The sequence below is a fragment of the Patagioenas fasciata genome, chromosome 11 (genome assembly GCF_037038585.1).
Source record: "Patagioenas fasciata isolate bPatFas1 chromosome 11, bPatFas1.hap1, whole genome shotgun sequence".
In the NCBI taxonomy this organism is placed as follows: Eukaryota; Metazoa; Chordata; class Aves; order Columbiformes; family Columbidae; genus Patagioenas; species Patagioenas fasciata.
In genome coordinates, this window is record NC_092530.1 from 3,433,681 (window position 1) to 3,449,191 (window position 15,511).

Genomic DNA, 15,511 nt, shown 5'->3' on the forward strand with positions numbered 1-15,511 from the left:
CGCCCTGGTGAGACCCCATCTGGAATATTGTGTCCAGTTCTGGGCCCCTCAGTTCAAGAAGGACAGGGAACTGCTGGAGAGGGTTCAGCGTAGGGCAACAAAGATGATTAAGGGAGTGGAGCATCTCCCTTATGAAGAAAGGCTGAGGGAGCTGGGGCTCTTTAGTTTGGAGAAGAGGAGACTGAGGGGTGACGTTATTAATGTTTATAAATATATAAAGGGTGAGTGCCATGAGGATGGAGTCAGGCTCTTCTCAGTGGCAAACAATGATAGGACAAGGGGCAATGGGATCAAGCTGGAACACAAGAGGTTCCACTTAAATTTGAGAAAGAACTTCTTCTCAGTGAGGGTGACAGAGCACTGGAACAGGCTGCCCAGGGAGGTTGTGGAGTCTCCTTCCCTGGAGACATTCAAAGCCCGCCTGGACACATTCCTGTGCGACCTCACCTAGGCGTTCCTGCTCCAGCAGGGGGATTGGACTAGATGATCTTTTGAGGTCCCTTCCAATCCCAAACATACTGTGATACTGTGATGGTTTGGGCTCTGTGCTGGGATCTGGAAACTGAAACGTGCTCCCATCTCCCAACCCCCTGCCCTCCTCAGTGATGTGCGAGACATTCTGCCAGTGAGGGCTGACCTCACAGTCATGACCAGTATCTTATGTCCAACTGCAGCCAATGGTGTCCAGTCAGCTCAGGACTGGAGCTTCCATTGCTGGAGGTATTTAGAAGATGTGGAGATGTGGCGATTAAGGATTTGATTTACATTTGTGTTCTATGTTGTAAAGGGTCTTTTCCAAAATAAATGATTCCATGATACTATAATTCTATTATTTGGGTTGGAACCATTTCAATTCCATCACCTCCAGCTTCCCTCAGAGGCTGCTGTTGTGTGGCACAACTGTCCTGGCTCTCCAGGCAGGTTGGGCACTGAATTGGTGCCTGCATTGGGAGTTTTCCCCTTCCTGGGGTAAAAGGCTGTTGAGGAGAGACAGTTGTAGAGGTTTGGGTCACAGGGGTTTGAAGCAATCCTTTCAAAATCTGAGAAGGCTGAGCTTTGGAGCCCAGGATGAATGGAGATACTCTGAAGGATGTTTTTGAACAGTGGTACTGTCACTAGTAACAGAAACAGGGAACTCCTTATTCTCACTGATGATCGTGATGGTCTAAATCTCTTTAATTTCATTCCTTACAGTCATTCTTGCTTTTCCAAGCAATTCCTACACCTCAGTAGCTGTCATGAAAGAAGTTCTTAGAACAATGTTTTATCTCTCTGTCACCTGCATTTCCAGTCTCTGCAGTCCCAACTGTGCAGCAGAGTCTGGAGTTCTGAGCTCCCTTCGTCTGCCCTGTGTGACACATGAAAAATGAAAGTACCCCAGTCAAAGAAGAAGACCCTGGGTTGAGGCAAATGGAAAGGGATACAGAAGTTCTGGTCAGGGCTGTTTAGGGTACTTGTAAAGCAGCCCTGGACCTCATGTGAATAATTCCTGTGCTCAGGGACAACATGAGTGCTTTCTCTAAATTGAAACCACCGGGAGGATGAAAGGACAGCGTCATTCAGACTCAAAAGGAGCTTGGGATGTGTCTTGACAGACCAGATTACTCAGGGCTTTATCCAAACATGTCTTGGTCACTTTCTGGGACAGAGTGAGTGTGCACTCCTGGGAAACAGCTTCCAGTGCTTGGCTGTCCTCAGGAATGGAAAGTTTCTCCCTTTCTACAGCACCTTTCCAAGACCAACCACCCAAATTGCGTTTTACCCATCTACTTACACATGACACAGACCATAATACCCTACCTTGGGCACAAGAATATTGGAGGGGATGATGCTGAATGCCTTGCTGACTTCCAGGTAGCAGACCATCAATTATCTCCCCACATCCAAACCCTGTCCTTACCTCACAGAAAGCAAAGAGGATGGACAGGCACAACCTGCCCTGGGTAAACCCCGTCACCTTCTCTTCCAGACACCCAGAAATGGGGTCCCAGTGGACACGTTCTGGGGCACAGCCCTTAGTTCCCCTGCTCACCCATTGGCCATTTTGAAAAGTGCACACACTGTGTGAGAGCTGCCAGTGGTCAGGAAGTCCCCCCAGTCTCCATGAGCTTTCCAAGATGGTGGAGAGTGGCCTCCCTGTGACATCGTCCTGCTGTCTCAGCTCGTGGGATGCTGCCCCTGCTGTCCCATAGACTGGAAAGGGTTGTGTTAGTTCCACTGACCCTGACTTGATCCCCATCCACTGCTGGTTGTTCTCCAGATTCCTGTCTCAAGCCACAGAAGCCTGGGAGACAGAAATTTCTCAGAAGAGATTTTCTTTCTTTGAGAGTGCTGCTAGGGAATGTATTTTGCTTAGTAACTAGACACAATTATGTATTTTCCTATATATTTACCAACACATATATATATTTCTTTTTCCTTATGATCACTTAGAAAGACAGATAACACAGTTCTGTTGAGATCGCTGTCAACATGGTCATCTAAAAAGAGGACAGTTCATTTAACCTTTTTATCCTTCTTTCCTCCATCAGGCAAGAGTGGCCAACAGCTTCCAGCAGGACTCACTCTGTGCCAAGGGTAAAAAGTGGCACTGACAGTCCATGGCAGTGGATTGTTTGGTGCCTTCGACTCTGTGCAAGACACAAGGATGATCTTTCTTAATGCTGGAGGCTTTGGTAGGAGAGAAATCTAGAGAATATTTTTTAATAAAGGAGGGAAAAATAAGCCAAATGAAAGACATAGAGTGAAGGAAATGTCTCCTTGCAACTTTAACCATCAAAAACGGTTGGTGCTGTAATTCTCCTTTCTTTGTTTTGAATACTTTAAATACCAGTGTTTTCCCATGAGATAAAAATGAGACATTTCAGGATGTGCATTAAGAACAAGAGAAGTTCTGTTCTTCAACAACATTTCCCTTCTCAGCACTCTCTGTTATCTGTACATCTGATCTCCCTCATCCTCCAGGTATTTCCTCCTGCCCTAACTAAACTGACCATGTCTGAAGTCCCATTTCCAGCAGCTGATCTGCACATAAGCACTTGTGATTGCTCTCTGGGTTTCCCTTCCTCTTACTCTCTGATCACTCAGACACTTGTCAACAACCCAGTTGGTGCTTTCAGCTTCAAGGAGTTAAAAGTTTCCTTGTCTTTCAGTAGTCTGTCTAATTCTGCCTTTAGCCAACTCTTTTATTGTGTTCATTTTATAATTTCCTTTCTGTCTACAAGATTTCTTTCATGGTTCTGCCTTGGAGAAGGTGAACCTCAGTGGTGGCAGTTTGTCCTTGGCGTACAGTTGAGGAGTGTGTTTTCTTTAAATCATGACTCTCATCAGTTGTATTTTGTTTGTTCAAAGGTAAAGCAAAGTCCCTGTTTGCTGTGTGCAGCCAGGTCTCCAAGGAGAGCAGGTGGGAGCTGGTGCAAAGGAGCTCGCACATCCAGCTGCAGACTGCAGTGGAGAAATCTGGCGTAAGGAAAAGGGATGCAAGGCCCAGGGGGCCAATGAGAGAAACGATTGGGTTGGGGAGGTGAGGAGCAAGGTTGTGCACACGGTGTGAGAGCTCAAGGGACAGCTTCTCCAGCCAGTCCAGACCTGCTTAGGAGAGACCCTGGATCAACATCAGATAATGCTGCAATCACCTCCTCTCCACACTGAAAAGTAACAAAATACACCCTTTACAATAAAAAAGACATTTTTATTAGAAGCTCTTTAAATCTTTCGCCATGATTACAAAAAGAAAGCTCTCTAATTCACAGTACAAGACTGGAAGGAAATTACAAGAAGAGACATGGTTTGTTAGAGCTTTCTTCTCTGTAATGAGCCCCATGGAGCATTTGGTGCTGAGTCCTTGAACATTACTCAGGTGCTGAGAGGAGATTGCACAAACCTTTCCAGAAGTCAAAGCCAGAAGAAAAAGTACCTTGAAGTATTAATGAGTTCCACTGAGGGCAAGTACCAGCAAAGCCTCCCCAGGGACTCGTTAGAGCAGAGAATTGGGGGCCATGGTGGCAGATAAACAAAGGGAAATGTGCAGGCAGCTGAGGTGCTGAGAAAACCCTGGTTTAGTTGGGTGAAGCAGAGAGGCCAAGGCCTGACCCCCAGCCCCTGGGAAGGCAGATCCTGTCTCTCACACATTGCTCAGGGCTCTTCCTGTGCCAGGGGTATGTGGGCTGTGTGGTGCTGAGTGAAGGACAATGGTGTGACAGCTCCCAGCCTTCCTGGGGGTGTGCAAGGAGGCCATGAGGTGCCCCAGTGCCTGAGGACAACATGTCTCCTCACAGGCCTTGATGGCAGAGGCCATTGACATAGCCAAGGGGACAAAGACTTGGGTCCTCTTGGTGACATCCAGCCTTGCCAGTGCCCTTTGCCATCACCACAGGTTGTCCTACACTGTCCCACAGCTGCTTCTGTTTCTCTGCAGGCTGTAGACACCCATCTCACTTCCTCCCCTTGCTTTCACCCTGGTATTTCCATACGTTGACTGATGTGTCTCCACTCTCATGCTCTGTTCCTTGAAACACAAGGACATGGACTGATCTCATGCTCCTTCTGGATGATTTCTTGTACCACAGCACTGCCCTTTGGGTGACATTTCTTTCTCCTCGTGTCCATTCTCCACGTTCCAAGCTGTGCTGTGTGGCAGTGTTTCTCTGCTGTAGAAAGGAGGACCCTGAAAACTGCTGACGTGTCAGCCTCTTACCTGTGCCTGGGAAGATCATGGAACAGATCCTCCTAGAAACTGTGCTAAGGAACAAAGAATGGTGACTCAACCACTTCCCTGGGCAGCCTGTTCCACTGCTTCACAAACTTTTCCATTAAGAAATGTTTCCTAATATAAATTCTGAACCTTCTCTGGCACAATCTGAGGCCATTTCCATCCTGTCACTTGCTACTCAGGAGAGACCAACACCCTCCATGCTACAATCTGTGTTCAGATAGTTGTAGAGGGCGAAAAGGTCTCCCCTCAGTCTCCTTTTCTCCAGGCTAAAACCCCTCAGATCCCTCAGCTGCTCCTCAGAAGACTTGTGCTCCAGACCCTCAACAGCCTTGTCCCCCTTTTCTGCACTCAGTCCAACACCCCGAGATCTTTCCTATAGTGAGGGGCCCAAAACTGAACTGAGTATTCGAGTTGTGGCTGCACCATCGTCGAGTACAAGGGGATGATCGCTGCCCTGGTTCTGCTTACTACACTATTCTTGATGCACACCAGGAGGCCATTGGCCTTTTTGGCCACCTGGGCACAGAATGGTTCATGTTCAGTCATTGTCCATCAACACGCCCAGGTCTTTTTCTGCCAGGCAGCTTTCGAGCCACGCTTCTCCAAGCCTGTAGGGTTGCAGGGAGTTGTTATGACCCCAGTACAGGAACTGGCACATGGGCATGTTAAACTTCAGACAACTGTCCTCAGCTTAATGAACCAGCAGCTCCAGATCCCTCTGTAGAGCCTTCCTACCCTCCAGCAGATCAACACTCCCACCCAATTTGGTGTCATCTGCAAACTTAATGAGGGTGCACTCGATCCCTTCATCCAGATCATCGATAAAGAGATTAAACAGAACAGGCCCCAGTACTGAACCCAAGAAACCACCACTCATGACCAGCCACCAACTGGATTTGGCTCCATTCACCACAACTTTTTGGGCCCGGCCCTCCATCCAGTTCTTGACCCATCGCAGATACACCATCCAGGCCATGAGCTGCAGCTTCTCCCGGAAATGCTGTGGGATACGGTGTCAAAGGCTTTACTGCAGTCTAAGGACACAACACCCACAGCCTGTGTGGCGGATTCACTCCCCACGACAGACTTTCCCTCATCTGCTCAGCCGGTCACCTTGTCATAGAAGGAGATCAGGGTGGTCAAGCAGGACCTGCCTTTCACAAAGCCATGCTGATTGGGCCCGATTCTCGTCTGGTATGGGTGACCTCACAGTCCTTTCCCAGCCATGTTCCTGCTGTTGGCCTATCCCCTGCAGAGGCAGAAGTGACCTCACAGTGCCCTGCACAGCCATTGGCTTCCTACTGGACCATGAGTTCCTGAGACACAAGTGACCACATGGCATCGTACCCAGCCATCACCCTCCTTGTGCTCCAGTGTGTGAGCAGATCAAACTGAGCTGCTTTCATCAAATGTATCCAATAGATTTCCTATCAAGGGTTTGAGTGGAGAAACGTTCCTCAGAGGAGTTGCTGTATTTACACTGGGGTGTTTTATATCTCTGCTTCTGACTCTTTGTATCCTTCTTCCTCTGTCTATTCTGACATGAAAGAGCTCTCCAAGGAAAAGATTCATGGACTCCTACAATAAGGCAGGTTGGAAGAGACCCCTGAGCACCATCTCTGTCCCACTGACCTTTATGGCACCCCAAGGAATAGCTGACAGCATTTGTGCTCCCTTGTGTTTATATTACCACATGCACACAGTGGACATGCACATGGTGTGTATGGTTACATCGCATCTGTACAATGAAAACATGGACATTTGATCTAGTATTTCATAGAATCACAGAATGTCCTGAGTTGGAAGGGACCCACAAGGATCATCAAATCCAACTCCTGTCCCTGTACAGGACACCACACAGTTCACCCCATGTGTCTGAGGACATTGTCCAGTCTCTTTTTGAAGACTGTCAGGTTGGGACCGTGACACCTCCCTGGGAGCCTGTTCAGTGTCCAGCACCTCTGGGGGAAGAACCTTTTCCTCATGTCCCACTGACCCTCCCCTGGCACATCTTTCTTCCTTTCCTTTGAGTTCTGTCCTTGGTCACCACAGAGAAGACATCAGTACCTTCCCTTCCTTCTCCCCTTGTGAGGAAGCTGTAGCCACCATGAGGTCTCCTTTCAGTCTTCAGCTGATTGCTGAGAAACCCCTTGGTTTGCTTTCTGAAGCAGAAAGGAGAAGCCATGACCTCCAGGCACTGGGAAGGGGGATCCTGTCCCTCACACACAGCTCAGGGCTCTTCCTGGAACCGTGGGATGTGGGTGTGCAAGGCCCAGGGAAGGACAACACTGGTCCAACAACTTCCAGCTTCCCCATGGGGCTGCAAGGAGGCAGCGAGGCCCCAGTGCCATGAGGACAACATGGCTTCTCCTGGGCCTCAGTGGCAGAGACAACTGCCATGGCCAAGGGGACAGAGACCTGGGTTCTGTGGGTCCCTTCCAGCCTTGCCAGCGCCCTTTGCCATCTCCACCACAGGCTGTTCTACATGGTCCTACCCCTGCCCCTCTTTCCCTGCAGGCTGCAGACACCCATTTCGCTTCCCCAGCTGCTCTCACCCCAGCATTTCTGCACCTTCACTGCTGTGTCTGCACCCTCACTAGGTGCTCTTTGGAACACAAACCATGGCTGATCCAGCTCCCTCTGGGTGACCTCTTGCACCACAGCACTGCCCTTCCAGTGACATTTCTTCCTCCCGATATCCACTCCTGGCCTTCTAAATTGTACTTTTTTTTTTTTCTTTTTCTTCTTTTTCCCTCTACAAAGGAAATCTCAGCCACCTCAGAATCTGCACTCCATGTAGGGAACCCAACCCATTAGGCTTTTTGTGGTATTTTAACTGACCAGAGAGAAATAACCTCACCATGATCTTCCAAATCCCATGAGTGCTGCTGGTCTTTCCGCTTCCCTGACAGACATGACCATGTCCCTGTTGTCCCTGTTGCTGTCCCATCATGTACTCAGGTGGGATGGACATGACAACCCGTCCCCAAGACCTCTTCCTGAGTAGGACCTGTGGGTGCCTTGGAAGAGGTTCTTTCCCAGCCATGTCCCTGCTGCTGGGCTGTCACCTCCAGAGACAGAACTGACCTTGCTGTCCCCTTCAAAGCCACACACTGCTGACTGGATTATGAGTGTCTGAGACACAACTGAACTCATAATACCACACCCATCCATTCCCCTCCTTAGCACCCCGGACCTGATCAAGACTGAAGCGTGTTCTACACAGTCCTACACGTGCCCCTCTTTCCCTGCAGGCTGTAGACACCCATCCCACCTCTTCACCTTACCTGAAGAGAGTCCTTGTCTCACTCATCTTGTCTCATTCTCCTGCTCAAGGCCAGGTGAACCAGAGGAAGTTGTTTGTGGCCTTGACCCACCTTTTCCTCTCCCTAAAAAATGCTGAAATCCCACTCTACAGGAGGACATGTCCAATCCCCTTCCCAGGGACAGAGGCAGGTTGACCAATGTGCAATTCTCCCAATACTTGTTCCGGCCTTTGAACATGGCTTTGATATTTGCCTTTTCAAAGGACCCCAGAACCTCTCTGATTACCCTGGTTCTTATGAGATCACAATCCAGAATAATGGACAATGGTGAGGTAGCAGACTGGAGCACTTACAAGGATCCTAAGGCAGCCGAAATGAATCTCATTGGGCACGTGGGGTTTGTTCCTGGAGTCACACACAGAAATGTCAGTGTCTGTCAGGTGTCCACATCTGAGATGGCCTCATGGACTCCTTATGCACCCAGGGATGTTCAGAGACAGTGTCTGTCCATTTTACACACAGAGACACTGGCCTCCTGTTGCCACTCCCAAAGGACAGGAGACACCTCAGGCCTCTGGTGTGTCACCCATGTCCCACATCTTGAGGAATGGACACGGGGACCTCAGTTCAAAGAAGTACAACTGCTGTATTCAGGTGATTTCCTATGGGATGTTCCTCCCAACATGAAGTGACCTCAAGACCTTGTCTGTGCCACAGGCCTTCATGGAACCACAAGGAATAGCTGATGGTGTTTGTGCTCACTTGTGTTCATGTCACCTCACATACATGATGCACATGTTCACTTCTCATCTGTTGTCCTGGTTTTGTTACAAACAAGTTTCTGTTTTAGTGAATTTGCCTGTCAGCTAAAGCTTCATATTAGCTGCATTTTCCTGGAGAAAGAGATACATGTTTTGGTAAACATAGCAGTGGAATGTGAGGTCACTGGTAAGGACAGATATACATCTTGTGAGAGGGGCAATGAGAAACTGAGGCAATACAGTGTACTATCAGCAAGTTTGCTGATGACATGAAGCTGGGAGGAGTGGCTGATACGTCAGAAGGCTGTGTTGCCATCCAGAGACCTGGACAGGCTGGAGAGTTGGGCAGGGAAAAATGTAATGAAATATAACAAGAGCGAGTGTAAAGTCTTGAATCTGGACAGGAACAACACCAGGTTCCAGCAGAAGTTTGGAAACAGCCTGCTAGAGAGCAGTGCAGGGGAAAGGGAATGGGGTTCCTGGGGACAGCAGGATGACCATGAGCCAGCACTGAGCCCTTGTGGCCAGGAAGGCCAGTGGTACCTGGAGTGGATCAGAAGGGGGTGGTCAGTAGGTCATAGAGGTTCTCCTGCCCCTCTACTCTGCCCTGGGGAGACCACACCTGGAATATTGTGTCCAGTTGTGGCTCCTCAGTTCCAGAAGGACAGGGAACTGCTGGAGAGAGTCCAGCGCAGCCACCAAGATGCTGAAGGGAGTGGAGCATCTCCCATGTGAGGAAAGGCTGAGGGAGCTGGGGCTCTGCAGCTGGAGAAGAGGAGACTGAGGGGTGACCCCATGAATGTTTACAGATACATAAAGGGTGAATGTCAGGAGGATGGAGCCAGGCTCTTCTCAGTGACAGCCAATGGTAAGACAAGGGGTAGTGGATACAAACTGTAACACAAGAGTTTCCACTTAACTATGAGAAGAAACTTCTTCATGGTGAGAGTGTCAGAGCCTGGTCCAGGCTGCCCAGGGAGGTTGAGGAGTCTCCTTCTCTGCAGACATTCAAACCCGCCTGGACCCCTTCCTGTGGAACCTCAGCTGGGTGTTCCTGCTCCAGCAGGGGGACTGGACTGGATGAGCTTTCCAGGTCCCTTCCAATCCCTGACATTCTGTGATTCTCTGATTCTGTGAAACAAGTGACCAAGAAACTGACCAATGGAGTATAACATTCTGTTCACGTGAATACTTCATATAAAAGTGGGAAATCACAAGGATCTCGTCCCTTTTGCTGATGGCCAACATTAGGAGAGGACCTTGCTAGTAGTCCCTGTGAACTGAGGCCTAGTGACAGACTGAATCCAGCTCCGGTCAGCTGCACAGTCCAGGCCAGGATGTCGGCTGCCAGCCCCTCATCTGCCTGAGCAGTTGCTGGGACTTTAAAGATTGGTTTTGTATATTTTGTATTTTCTCTAATTTTTATTAGTAAAACATTTATAATTTTTCCATCTCTCTTTTCTCTGTCCTCCTTTCTCTCCTGATCACCTGTCCTTAGTGGGAATGGGGGAGAGGAAGGAGCTGAAAAAGGAAGGGGGAGGAGAGTGGGGTAACACTACATCTGCCACAGTTGCCATCCCACAATCAAAACCTCAACACCTGTACAAAGCAAACATGTAGTGCTGAACTACTCATTCAGAGTCCCTCTGTGGACGGAAGAAAAACCTTTGTGGGTGAGAGGCAGGTGCTGGCAATGGTGGTTGTGAGGGGCCAGTCCATGACGATTGACAAGAGGCTCCATCCATGGGGTGTCCAGTGCACAGGGGCACAGCCCAGCCCCTGCTCTGCTGGTCCTGCAGGTCTCTGGCAGGAGGCCTGGCTGTGAGAGGACACTGCTGTGTGCGACCCCTGCACACACACACTGTTCAGATGTACACTCATGTCTCATCTGTGGCCACTTTCTTGGGCATGTTCTTGACAGAAACTTCAGGAAGACCTAAGTCTTCTGACACCACCCTAAGAAGAAAATCTGTCTTTATAAAAGTACTTTTACAAAGACCAGCTCTGTCACAGCAGTGCCCATTGCCTGTCCCTGCCTGCGCTCACAAAACTGACACACGGCAGGACGGGGACCAAGCTGCCAGAGCACTCAGGCCTTGCACCAACACAACGGATGAGAAGGAGAGTGTGGGAGTGGAACCAGAACAGCTCTGGAAGAACAAGCGCTGGTGCTCCCTGGCAGGGCTGCCAGGCTGGACTCATTTCCCCTCCTCCCATGCACAGGAACTGTCCCTGCAGCTCCAAACAGGCCTTGGAGAAAGGATCTCATGAAAAAAAGTCACGACAGGGCTCTTTATTTTCTTTAAATACACAAAGGGCACAGTAAGGGGTTATAAGAACAGCAGACAGTGAATTTGAAAGGGGATGACAACATTATCACAATAGAAACACCACCAACAACAAAAAATAGAGATGACAGGCCAGGCCTAAAATTAGTTACATTAAAACTGCTATGCAGAAGGAGATGGGAAATTTGTTGTTTCACAAAATAATCCAGTCATCAGTTTCCACAGGGCATCCTTGAGCTCCTGGTTCCTCATGCTGTAAATGACGGGGTTCACTGCTGGAGGCACCACCGAGTACAGAACGGCCATGATCAGGTCCAGGGATGGGGAGGAGATGGAGGGGGGCTTCAGGTAGGCAAACATGACAGTGTTGACGTACAGGGAGACTACGTCCAGGTGAGGGAGGCAGGTGGAAAAGGCTTTGTGCCGTCCCTGCTCAGAGGGGATCCTCAGCACGGCCCTGAAGATCGGCACATAGGACAGCACAATGAACACAAAACACCCAAATGCTACTAAAAGACTAACCACAATAAGCCCAAGTTCCTTGATGCAGGTGTTGGAGCACGAGAGCTTGAGGATCTGGGGGATTTCACAGAAGAACTGGTCCAGGGCATTGCCCTTGCACAGTGGCAGTGAAAATGTATTGGCCGTGTGCAGCAGAGCATGGAGAAACCCAGTGGCCCAGGCAGCTGCTGCCATGTGGACACAAGCTCTGCTGCCCAGAAGGGTCCCGTAGTGCAGGGGTTTGCAGATGGCAATGTAGCGGTCGTAGGACATCACTGTGAGAAGAGAATACTCTGCACCAAACAAGAAACAAAAAAAGAAGACCTGTGCAGCACATCCTGCATAGGAAATGACCTTGGTATCCCACAGAGAGTTGACCATGGATTTGGGGACAACGGTAGAGATGGAGCCCAGGTCGAGGAGGGAGAGGTTGAGCAGGAAGAAGTACATGGGGGTGTGGAGATGCTGGTCCCAGGCTATGGTGGTGATGATGAGGCCGTTGCCCAGGAGGGCAGCCAGGTAGATGCCCAGGAAGAGCCAGAAGTGCAAGAGCTGCAGCTCCCGGGTGTCTGTGAACGCCAGGAGGAGGAACTGGGTGATGGAGCTGCTGTTGGACATTTGCTGCCTGTGGGTATGAGGACCTGTGCAAGGAGGAAAAGACAGTGACAAGTTAGGGGAGACTTCTCTGAAGAAAATGAACAGGCTGTTTCTCATGGAAAAACCCCTCCCTGATGGAGGGATGTTTCTGCTCATTCTCTCTTTCTACCAAGTGAGAAAAACAGTTCATCACAGTTTAAAATGCAGCTTGGACATCTCGTTTCCATGAACACAGCTCTGGGGCAAAACCGCCTGAGTTGGTGTCAGAACAAAAACTCCCACCCCAACTCCAGAGAGCAAGAGCACCAGGGACAGGTGTAGAAACAGGGAAGAACACTGTAGTGCTACCAGAAAATAAAGCAAGGACAGAAAGGCAGACGGGCATGCTGTGGAACCTTCTCCTTACCCGGCTATGCTGCTGCCACTCACTTAATGACACTGTAGAGCAAGTACTTTTAGCACCTTTTTTGTGTACCACGTTCCAGGAACCCTTCACCTGGAGGTCCAGCTGCTGAGGTGGAGACTCGTGACCTGGACCCCATGGCTTTGGGATAGAGGCTCTGCTGGGGAGAAGACAAGGGGGTTGCACTGGGAAATGTGTCTGCAGTCGAGAGGATGTGAAAGAGGTTCCTAAATCACATCTCCAGCATTTCTGGTAGCAGTTAACTCTTCCTGCCCATACCTGTGCTGCCTGCAGCTGTGTCTCTGTCCCTGGGTCTGCTCCCTGTCAGTGTCACAGACCCCGTCCCACCCGCTGTGTGCTCAACTCTGTCCTGCTCACACCTCCTGGCACTGCCCAGGGGCAGCTCTGTGTGTGCAGGGCTCAGGAGCAGCTCAGACAACTCCTAACAAGTACTGGGGTCTCAGTGTCTTCTCCAAAGAGAGAAATAAATCCCCATCTCCCACTGCACACCCAGCCAACCAAGAGTGGAAAACTGAAAGCACAGACTCCTTCCCTTGCAGCTGTTCCTGTCTTGATGTCGTTGTTCAGAAGGACCCTCTGCCATGTCTGTGGGGTTGATCTGGAGCTGTGAGCAGCCCTGACCCACACAGCACCCTTCAACCCCACAAGCTCCCTGCCTGCCCGGCTGGGGGTCGCTCCTTCCACCCACAGCTGCTGCCATGGGATCTCCCTGGGCAGGCTGAGCGCTGACCCTGCCAGGCGGCAGAGTCCCTGCCCCAGCACAGCCCTGGGGTGCAGGGACCCTGCTCTGCAGGACAGCCCTGGGCACCCCTGGGTGCACAACTTGCTTCTCAGATTTTTTAAGTTGCTGAAAAAGATCCCTGTCCTTACAGATTCCATCAGCTGTGCCTGTGCCAGTTTTAGGAGAAGCCACAGATACATTGCCCTGCACCCAGAGACTTACCATGGCAAGGGCTGCAAAGGTTTCTCCTCCAGTGAGCTCTCAGTCATCCTCCCAGTCCTGACCACCTTTAATCTCTCTCTGCCTTGCTCGTCTCCCTGAGATCCCCAGGCAGAGCCCTCAGCCCTGCTGCGCTGTGCAGAGGAGCTGCTCCTGGGCAGAGCTGTCTCTCTGCAGCGCTGCCGCTTGCCAGGAGCTCCCTCTGTCCCAGGAGCCCAGCCCAGCTCAGCAGCACAGGAGCAGCCCAAGGCGCTTTAATGACCCCTCTGGTGGCTTTGGTGCAGAGTCCATGAATCTCAGACCCTGAGGGCAAGTTGAAGAAGTCAAACTCAGATCTAAACTTCAAAGTTTCTTGTAATGTTAATGAATCCCACTGAGGGACACAACTGAGAAACCATCCCCAGGGCAGCTGGGACAGAAAACTTGAAGCAGAACAAAGGGTAAGCAAGTGAAAGGTGGCTCTGATGCTGAGTAAACCTGAATGCGTTTCATTAACCAAAGGGCCAAGCCCTAACCCCCGCCCTGGGAAGTCAGATCCTGTCCCTCCCACGTTGTCCTGGGCCCTTCCTGGACAGTGTGATGTGGGGCTGTGCAAGGCCAAGGGCAAGATTATGGTCCCACAGCTCCCAGGTTCCTGGCTGGGGACAAGGAGGCCATGAGGCCCCTGGGCTGGAAGGACACGGTGTCTCCTCACAGGCATAAGAGGTGGAGACAACAACCATAGCCAAGGGGAGAAGGAGCTCATGTCTGGTGGGGGCTTTCCGCCTCTTTACATCCCTTGGTCATCTCCACGAAAGCCTGTCCTGTGCTGTGGCATCCCCTGCACCTCTTTCCCTGCAGGCTGCAGACATCCCCCCTGCTACCCCACCTTGCTCTTGTCTGAGCATTTTCCTTCCTTTGCTGAGATCTCTGCATCCTCCCCAGCTGTTCCTTGAAGCACAAAGCCCTGGGCTGATGCAGACTCCCTCTGCTGACCTGCTCCACCACAGCACTGCCCTTCCAGTCACATTCCTTTCTGCTGCACTTTGGGCCATTATTTCTTTCTCATGCTCTTTCCCACTATGCAGAAAACCTCCACCACCTCTGAAACCACCCTTCAAGCACTCTCAGGCTACTCCTGCAGTGCTGCAGCCTCCCCAGCGCTGCTGGGCCAAAGCAGCCCAGGTCCCTCAGCATCCCACACCACGTGCACAAGGTGCTGAACCTGCCTTGGCAGAGCCCTGCACTCTCCAGTTCCTCCCTGCTTCTCCAAACTGGGAAGTCGCACACTGGCACACCCCCGTGTGTGTGGGGTCACACCAGTGCTGAACCGAATGGGATGAGAACTCCAGGTGTCTGGGTCCCCACGCTCCTCCTCATGCAGCCCCGTGTGCAGCTGCCTTGTTCATGGTGAGCGTGCACCACGGGCTGGTGTGGGGACCTTGACGTGTCCAGGCCCTTCTCCTCAGGGTCACTGCTCAGCGTGTCAGGTCCTGCTCTGTCCTGATGCATGACATTTTTTTCCTGCCCTGTGCATCTGTGATGGTGGAACCCCAAATTTTCTCAAGGTCTGGACTCTCCGTTTGCTGCAGCTGTAGCTCCTCCACTTGTGACAAGGGCAGAGACCACTCGCCTTGGGAGTCCCTTGTGCCACAAAATATAAGGGGTCCCAACCTCCAGGACTCTCAGAGCTTTCTGAGCGGTGACCGCAAACGTTTTTCAAGGTCTGGACTCTCCCTTGAATGAAGCTCCATTTGATCAGCTCTTAATGTTTGCCTGTAGATGGCTTATCCTGATGAGGCTGTTTCTCCCAACATAACACCATGAGGAGTTTAGGGACAGTATAAATACCATCTCCTGGAGAAACTGTGGGGTCTTGGGGTCTGATACTCATAATACCTGGGGTCTGGAGTTTCTGAAGTTTCCCTTTGTGCAGTAGGAATGGGTGGAGCTCTGCCTGGGGACAGACAATATCAGCTTAAGGTTGAGTCAGCATGAGAGGGCAGAACAACATGGGCAGTGTTGTGGTGACTGGACATCA